Genomic DNA, 9,829 nt, shown 5'->3' with positions numbered 1-9,829 from the left:
CAGCCACACAACCAGGTTTTGAAGGGTGCCTGAAACCCTATATGAAGCAACAAAGGAGAAATAATTCACCAAACAAAAGGTGACCAAAGTGGCAAAACATAAAACAAGATAATAATAGCCAAAAAAATAGGTTTCTATTGGGCTCCTAAAACTGCAAAATGAAAAACACTACCAAGAGAAAAAGGCCAAAAGAGCCAAGGAACAACTAGCCAAAAGTCAGGTGAGTCAGACTTTCCCTTTTGAGCCTTTCTTGGTAGACCTCAGTGCCATGTCAAACAAGGGAGTGGGTGGCTTTTCCTTTTTTCCTTTTACTATAGCCCATCCATCCTCCACCAAAATAGCAGCCTTCTACCACCGAAAATCAGCACCATCACAACCAGAACCTAAAACCCCAAATGTTAGGGAAAAGGACAAAGAAGAGGAAGTGACAACAGAAACTTGAGACAGAATAGTGGCACCTAGCAAAGGTATCATAGGAGGAACTGCCTTGGAAACACCAGAAGAAAGACCAGCTACCACACCTGAGGGAGCCAAAGGTGGATCCAATGACAAGAATTCATGAGAGGGCAGATCAATAGAGATAGGAGCAGAGTCCAATCTAGAAACCAGATCTAGAGATAAACTTGTTGTCACCATTGAAGGAGCCAGAGGAGGGGATAGAAAAGAAACAGAAGCAAAATCCACCCCATAAATAGGGATAGCAGCAAGAAAACTAGGAGCAGGAATAGAAACCAAAGACTGGCCAGCAGTCACCACGGAAGGGGTAGAAGGAGGAACCTTCTTCAAGATGCCAGGAGAAGAAGGAATCTGAGAAGAGTTCTCAGCAGCCTTCTCATATGTGTAGTGGGCATCTGAGACCCCATTCCACCAAGAAGGGGACAATTTCTATCTAGATTTACCTAAAGAGCACCTAGCAGCCAAGTGACCATTCAAGTGGCAATTCTTGCATCGAAAGGGGATACCCTCATAGTCTAGAAGAATATTCCAAGAACCAAGAGGAGAATCCACCAAAATCATATCCAAGAGTCCCTTAGAAATGTCGATCTCAACAAGAATGCAAGAAAAATTTGATCGATACAAGCCAACAGAATCTAAATCAAATTTCATGAATTCTCCAAGCACATTCCCCACCTCCTCCCAAAAAGGATCCAGCCAAAGAGGAAGGGGAAGGTTTAGTAGCCTTACCCACATAGGGATCTTATTAAAAGTTTCAGTCGAAGTGTTGAAATCCTTATGCCAAATTTTTGCCATCAAGGGAAACTTCCCATCCCAAGAGAAATTATTGCTGAGGATGGCATTTCTATCATCTACAGAATCAAATTTCACAACAAAAAAACCCCTTGCCATAGGGTAAATCTGGGCATTCTTCAAAATGAATGGTTCCCAAACACGAGATATCCATGCATGCAAATTTGAAAGAGAGGGCCAAAAACCCTTAAAGTGAAAGATAGCAACAAAAGCCATGAAATCCTTCAAATTAATAGAAATCTTATCAACTATAGAAGAATTTAGATGAATCCTTTTTGGGTTACATACCACAACCGGCATAGCAGCATGGAACCCCGAAAGCACAGTATCACGAAACCTCTACTGCACTGTCTGACCACCAATACATGCCTCAAAAGAAGCCACATCAGAATAGAAAATGGTTGAACCACCCACAACTCTAGGTGCAACCCTTGCTCGATCAACAGAAGCAGAAGTAACTACCACAAAGCCAGACACTGGAGAAGAAGTTGAAGCAGCCATCAAAAAGAAACTAGATGCAGGAGACAGAACAGGATAGGCTGGGCGAAAAGCCAGACAAGAAGCCAAATCCAAACACAAGAGCAAAACTAAGGCCCAACCCAAGCCCAGGTGTAGAGGCTGAGTCTGAAGCCGAAACCAGTCATAGGATCTAGGTGCAGTAGACGAAAAGAAGCCAGGGGCTAAAGCCGAAGCCGAAGCCTGATGCAGGAAGCAAGACGGGAAGAAAAAACAAAAAAAATAGCTTAAAACAAGCAAAAAGCCAAACGCAGAGACCAAAGCAAAGCCAGGGGTAGAAGCTAAAGACAAAGCCATGGGCCAAAGCTGAAGTCGAAGCCAGGCACAAGGAGCTAGGCGGGAAGAAAAATTCAAGTTTTTCATCAAGGTAAGTTATGTTCTATATTTACAATATATTCATAAACTACGTGTACTGTTCGTTATGTTATGTTAGAAAACAATGAAATGATTGGTTTATAATTACTACAATATGTGCTTTCTCTATCTCTCCTAGAGCACTTCAACAATAACATCAAACAAGTGATCTAGTATCTTGGAAAATACATGAGGTAAGCAATAATATCTGTTCAATTTGTTCTATATTTATTATATTCGCGATTTGTTTTTCTTGCTATGTAATCTATTGTATATTATTTTGTAAAGTCTTGTATCTATATATTTTTTGTGACTTGAATCTCTTAATGTAGGTGGTTTTCATCTAAAGAAATCCATAAAGAAGATATAAACTATTGGAAGAGAAGAATTCCTCATTTACTATGTGAAATGCAAAAGTGTCTACCTCCAACTTTTTCCAATGCACAAGAACACTACCTCATACACCTAGTTGAGGAGATTGAATTGTGTGGACTTGTACACACTAGGTCAACGTGGATGGTTGAGAGGCACTTGAAATCTTTGAAGGCTTTGGTTCGACAAAGAGCACATCCTGAGGGTTCTATGGTAGAGGGATATATGGTATATCAGACTATGGTGTACATTACTGAATATCTTCCTAAGTTTGCATCAAATATCCATGTAGATCGCATTTGGGATCTCGAGCCTTTTAAAAAATTAGAAGGGGAGTACTTGATTAGGAAAGGAACATTGAGGAAAGTGAGAGGTAATAAATTATAAGATGTTATTGTAATAAATTATTTCTTAATCTTCAAAATAAATCAGTTGTAAGTTGTTTATATTTTTTTTGTACAGGTGCTCAAGAGTGAGATTCACTACATTTGTATATTGCAAACAATCTTGATTGGATGACGGTATGGATTGAAAAATGTCAACATTCTAGTCACACATTAACATGGGAAGGTGTATCTTCATTGGTTAAAGAAGCTCATCATAATGGAGATTCCAATGTTACATACAAGGAAATAGATTTAGCATGTGGTTTAAGAGATTTTTAGGTACGTACAAATTTATTAATCACCTGTATGTTTATCAACTCACAATACAATAATTTTGACATGTTTCACATATAATTGTAGGTTAAACACCACAAGGCTATGTTCTGTAATGGTCAGAAATTTTGCGTCAAAGTGTTGGATGACACAAAGAAAACTTGTGATTCAGGAATAAATGCAGTCTTTCAAGTGACTAGTATTTCATCTAGAAATAAATTACATCCTCGAGACTCTAAAAATCAATACTATGGCATTTTGGATGATATACTTGAGTGTGACTTTAGTTCCTTCAAATTAGTACTCTTCGTTGTCAAATGGTACAGGCTATGACTTAATCCAAATGATCCTGATAAAATTGTTATTAAACATGATAATGGATTTACAATGGTTAATACAAGGTCATTTGAGCCAGTTGGGGATGAGCCCTATGTTCTTCCAAGCCAATGTGAGCAAGTATTTTACTCAGAGGTTCCACATAAATCAGGTTGGTCATTTGTTGTTAAACATGAACCGAGAGGAAGGCCAATAAAGTATAATGTGATGGAAGAAGAAGATGTCGAAGAAGTAGAAGATGATGTAGATGGTGATCACAATCGACAATTATTGGATGATGTTCCTGACATAAATTTTCATGAAGAAGAAGAAGAAGATGATGATGATGATGTTGCTACTAATGATGATGATGAAGATGATGTTGATGTTGATGATGATGATGTTGATGATGACGATGATGATGACAACGATGATGATGACAATGATGATAGCGAGGATGATGATGATGATGATGACGATGATGATGATGATGATGATGACAATGAGGATGATGATGATGAAATTTAGAGGTATGCCATCAATCCTTAATCTATTTAATATTCATTTCTTGATAGAAATATATTTGTCTTATATATATGGTTATATAGTTTATTCATTATCTATTTAAAAGCTACAAGTTTCAACTACAAATAGAATACTGCTAATCTAAATTAACTATTAATCTAAATTAATTAAATAAAACTATTTAAAACACATATTGATGCATGAATGTATTGAGCCTTATTTTCTTTCAGGTCAAAAGCATTTGTAAGTGTTTAGTTTAGAAAAGGGAATTCATTAAATATTTATAAAAGGGAGTTGTACCTAGAATAAAATTCATAGGGAAAACATAATATAAGTGCTTACCCAATTTGTTGGTTAATAATTTTGCCTCTATAGGTGATGCAGAGACCCTAGGTGGACTTGCAATCATTAATAACAAGAGGGACTTCCATAGTGTTCTCACAACACCAACCAAGCATCTTTATAAGATCCGTCTCCTTGATCCAAGCCAACTCCATAACCTATCAGAGTGCACACCAAATCCTTATGCCACCTTAGGTTCTACATCTTTGGAATAATCCCATGAATGTCCCTCAATCCATCCAATGGATTCATCGAAGCAATTTAATCAACAAACTATCAAATGCTCGCAATGCCTCAATAGGTGCCAAACTTGACTTCACCTTAACTAGGTGTTTCCTCCACCTCCACACACATCAAAAAACTTCAAATAGCATGTCCCCAAGGTGACTAAGCCCTCAACTCATCAGATGATACAAAAACCCAGTTTTAGCCCTTCATTAGGCCTACTTCCCTAGTAGGCTTATAATGTGAGCCTGATTTAAGTTTTATATTGTGTATGTTTTAATGTTTTTAATTTTTATGTGATGCTTATTATGGATGTGATTATGATTATGATGTGATTATGCTCACTATAATTGAATTACATTTGCAGGAAATTGAACCCCTTTCAGGAGCATCCCGCACAGTCTCATGGATCAACAAGTATAAGTCAATACTCCTTATAGATAGTCTATTTAATACACTTATCAATAGTAAGATTGATGTCTTCTAAGATCTCTCCCATTTGTAGGTACCAGCAAATAGGTATTTGTTAAAAGTGTCTTCCTCGAGTGAGGGAAATATAGGAATAGAAGAGGAAAGTGAGATGTGTAGTTTATCTAGAACAGGGAGATTAACTAGAGGTCAACGGACTAGAAGGAAATTCAATAATAGAATGAAATTTTTCCTTGCTAAAGGGGGGTCATGTTCTTATGATGATGAGAGGAAAGGTGACATCAAGGTGCCCTTGAGGTACCAACATCTATAGAAACATTGGGTACCCAAGGAACTTCCTCCAATAAACACTGATTTTTGTGTTAACGAGAGGATATATCACACAGCACCATCATCATTACATGGTTTGGGCCTATTTTCTATGGATGACATAAAGGTGTCTTACAAAAAAGTTTTTGAATTGATGGAGTATGTTGGACCATGTTACGATTACAAAAGTTGGATGCATATTGTTCAATATAAAAAAAGTATGCATAGGTATGCCCTCTTAGAAAATTATATACAACAACAAGACAATAATCAAAGTAAAAGTGTGGCTATATACATTGATGGAAGGCCAAAAGCAATAGGGAATATTGCGGGTTTTATAAATAGTACATAACCTAGGTCAACTGTAAAGCAACTCAATTTCATATTTGAGGCGCGCGAGGGAAATCGTGTATTCATCTGTTTGATAAAATTAATATGTGCAGGGGAAGAGCTTCTTATTGATTACAATTTGAACCACATAGATACAAATGAGGCTACTATCATGGGGGTGGTACATACTATTAAACCAACTTCTAATCAATGACTCCAACATACCATTTAGTCAATAAATTTTTGGCTAAAATTTTTATACTTGATCTTTGACACAGGGGCACAATATGGAGCAACCGCCTGGAGGGGATGCTGGCGATGTTCTTGGCTCATCTACACATGAGCAAGTAAAACTCATTGTAATTGTGCAAACTAGATAGAAGCAAAATGTTATTTTTTTAATGTTGTTTTCTTCATTGTTTTGGAGTAATTTTGATAATACTAATACTATTGTTGTCATAGAGGGCTAGTGGTCAGAGGGAGGGAAAGGAACCTATAGTCCCTCAGCAACCCTACCCTGAGGAGGACCCTTTCTATATTGATTTAGCAGAGACCGATGACCCGATCGGTTCGATTAAAAAGTTGCTAAAGAAAATTGGCAGAGAAATTATACATTTGGCAACCATAAAGCCTACTACTCAGGAAATAAAAGATAGGGGATCTGAATTGTTGCACACCTCTAAAACCTTAAAAGTAAGTATGAATGAAAATTTTAATTATAACAAGAGTTCAATAATGGTTTTAATGTTATGCTCTTTTATGGCATTAATTATAATATGGATGCGTTGTCTTTACAGAGTTTTTTGCATGATTTCGAGCCTCATTCCCATGATGAGGGTGCTACAGGTGGTTCAGGTAGATTGCATGTTCCATTCCCCACTTGTGTTTTCCACTAAATATATATAGGAATGATCATAATCATTGACAATACATGCTCGAACAATCCTTTTTTTTAATGCTCTAACAATCTTGTACATGCTAGTCCACGTGTTCTATATTTATGCATGCTCTAACAATTTTATTCTTTAGCTTCAAATCAATTGAATCCTATGATGATGCCGCCTCCATCCAGGACAACCACAAATCTCTTTCTAACTACTGAGTTGACAACACGCAGCTTACAGGCATTGGCTATTGCACCATCTACTGATACACAAATCCCTCTTTTTCTCTCTTATGACAGCAACAAATAGTTTGTTTTTTTACAACTTTTTAACATAAATTATCATTTTTTTTTTATACTTCATGACAAAGACTTATGAAACTTATGAAACTTTTTGCAATAGGAGCTGCAGCATCATTTCCTAGATGTTCCTATGTTCCTAGTACGGGAACGGTGAAGGATGTCATATTGATCACCAGCGACAATGAAGGCATTCCATTAAAAGTATCCAAAGTTCTAGGTACTTTAAAGTTATTATTATTCTATAGTGATATAATAGTAATTTAGTTTTTGATCACTCTTCATCGACTAATGATCCCATGATTGTTTTGTAGGGAATGATGTTTTTTGGAGAAAACTTGGTGATGAGTGTTTGTAAATATTCGGGCCCACCCTGCGTACCTGGTGGAACATCATATCCTAACTAAAACCCCAAACCACTATTTTGATTTCATATCATTGCTAGAATAGTTTTCCTTTTCATCCATTTCTTGAACTATATTAAAGGTAGCTTCACTTCATTTATGAGTCTAACATGTTTTTTTTTACTTAAAAGGTGGAATAACCAAGACAAACCGTTGAAGGATGATCTTATATAGAGCATGACCCAACTCTTTGGACCTCGTGCATTCGAGAGAAACAAGCTCCTTGAAAAAGCTAGTTTATGTTTGAAGTATATTAGGGACTAGTACAGAAAAAATTTACGGGATAACCCCAGGTACGAGCGTCTGCCCTATGTTCCTGAGGCTGAGTGGTAGGCTCTGATTTTGGATGGAAAGTATAAAGCTGACAAGAAAAATAATATTACGCCACTAGAGAGTACAGCAAGGTATGTGATACTATTGAGAATGTAATTATGTACTAATTAACCTCTATATTTATACTATCTAACATATTTCAAACTTTTCATAGATTTCCTGACACATCAAAGGCAACAAAGGCAAGACTAGAAAAGCACGAGACACACAAGCTCGGCTCTGGTGTTTTTTCAAAACTTCAAGCACAAGTTGTAAGTATTAGTAAATGAAAAATTGTATCAAATTTTTTATATAATGTGATGGGAAATGCTAGGATAGACTAGCTTGTCTATGCTCCTGATCCTCAACTTGGATCTCAGTGTTCCTCCACACCAATATATGATGCAGAGTAACACGCTTTAGAAGCACCAACAAACTCCTAGCACCTTGGAACAACTAAGAAATTGAAGTTCTCACCCCAATCCTCTATTCTCCACAAGAACATTCAAGGCTTTATTCACCTTCAAACAAGGAACTAATCTATTGTTACAACTGCTCCTTTAATTCATGGACCCAACTCATCACATAAGGCTACATACTAGTTACTTCTCCCTTGTACCATTCAAGGCCTCATACACCCAACCTTGACACCAAGTGTTTTGGACAACTCCAACCCTCTAACATAAATGGAAACCAAAACAAACATCAACACAACCCAAAACAAATTAGGTCTAAGGAAAACTTGCTATTACCAATCACAGGGCAGATTGCAACACTTGACCTTTATTCTACACACCCAACCAAGAGTGCAATTGGATCCTCTACGACTCCCAAACACCAAAGATAGTTTAGAACAACTCCAACATGACCAAAATAAGGTGTAACAAGGGTTGGAAACCCTGCTAACTATTTACCATTTCCTTTTGATATTTTAACTACCCTCTATTGGTTGATGAAACAATGCAAGTAAAATTCACCATACCACGCAAAAATGCAGGGCTCAGAGTTCAAGAGATGCCTTATAGAAGAGGATAAGAGAATTAGCTTCCAACAAGGCTATAAAGTCATGGCTGAACGGCTACAAGCTGAAATCAGTGTGGAAGGTTCTAATAATGATGCATCTGAGCCACAGGTAAATAAGCTAAATGAAATTTATTTCAAATTGAATACTTTACCAATTAGTCTATTTGATGTTAAGTTCCAATATAAAGTGAGTATATCTTTTTTAAGCAAGTAATGATAACAATGCGTAGGATGTTGGAATGCAGCCTGACAATCCTTCTACACAATTTGTGGATGTTGAAGGTTTGCATGATGTGCATCCCAGTGGTGGAGTTATACATTTTCTATTTTATTTTTATATGTAATTGCAATTGGTGTTTGGATTAACGTAACATTTTGTATAGCAGCTATAAAGGATCGAGGGGTCGATGTTCATGAGCATGTTGACATTGAGTCCAGACAAAATGATGTGGTCAAATCAGGTAAAGAGCGCCACAGTTATGTTATTTAAAATAATTAAATAATTGTAACAATTATAATAAATTATTTTTAATTTAACTCTTTTATTTGTTATTACAGAGGACCCCCCTTTGCAACAGCATGGGAATTTGAAATCATCAAGAATAGAGAACAGAACAACTGATGAGGGGGGAATTGATGATGACACTAATGCTCCTCTTAGAGCTTACATAGAAAAAAGAAATAGAAAGAAGAAAAAGAAATGATTGTCATCTACATACCTTAATTGATAATGACTGAATTTTATGTCTCAATGAATTTAATTATGTGCTAATGAATGTTCATGAATTATGTGTTAATGTAGGATATTGATGAATGTTGCATGTAACGAATCTAATGTGTTAATGAATGTTATCATGTGATATTGATTGAATGTTACATTTTTATTAATGGTTGAAAGAATGAATGAATGTTAGATGTTAACGGGGAATGTAGAGTGATGTTAGGGGGAGGGGGGTGGGGCCAAATGAGCTTCCACCTTCACATGTTTGGCCCTGTTTAGTAGAGAATATTAAACTATTCTTGAAACAAAGTGAAGCTCAATAAGATACTAAATATTTCTCTATTTTGTCCTATGTTTAGACTGTTGTCCTATGCATCTAAAGCTTCATGCTTTGAACTGTCATGAAGTTCTAAACTTGTAGCTTTTTTATTACATCCTTGGATCTCAACATTGTCTTAGGACTGTGTTATCACCAATGATACGATTATCATAATTAACTAGGGAAATAATGAGTCCCTATGTTTCATTGGATCTCACGCAACGATAGAAAAGCAATGAGAGT

The sequence above is a fragment of the Cupressus sempervirens genome, chromosome 1, assembly GCF_028749045.1.
Source record: "Cupressus sempervirens isolate cs-2001-9-10 chromosome 1, ASM2874904v1, whole genome shotgun sequence".
NCBI classification, from domain to species: Eukaryota; Viridiplantae; Streptophyta; class Pinopsida; order Cupressales; family Cupressaceae; genus Cupressus; species Cupressus sempervirens.
The sequence above is the reverse complement of the archived record's forward strand: the minus strand, read 5'-3'. Positions refer to the sequence as shown.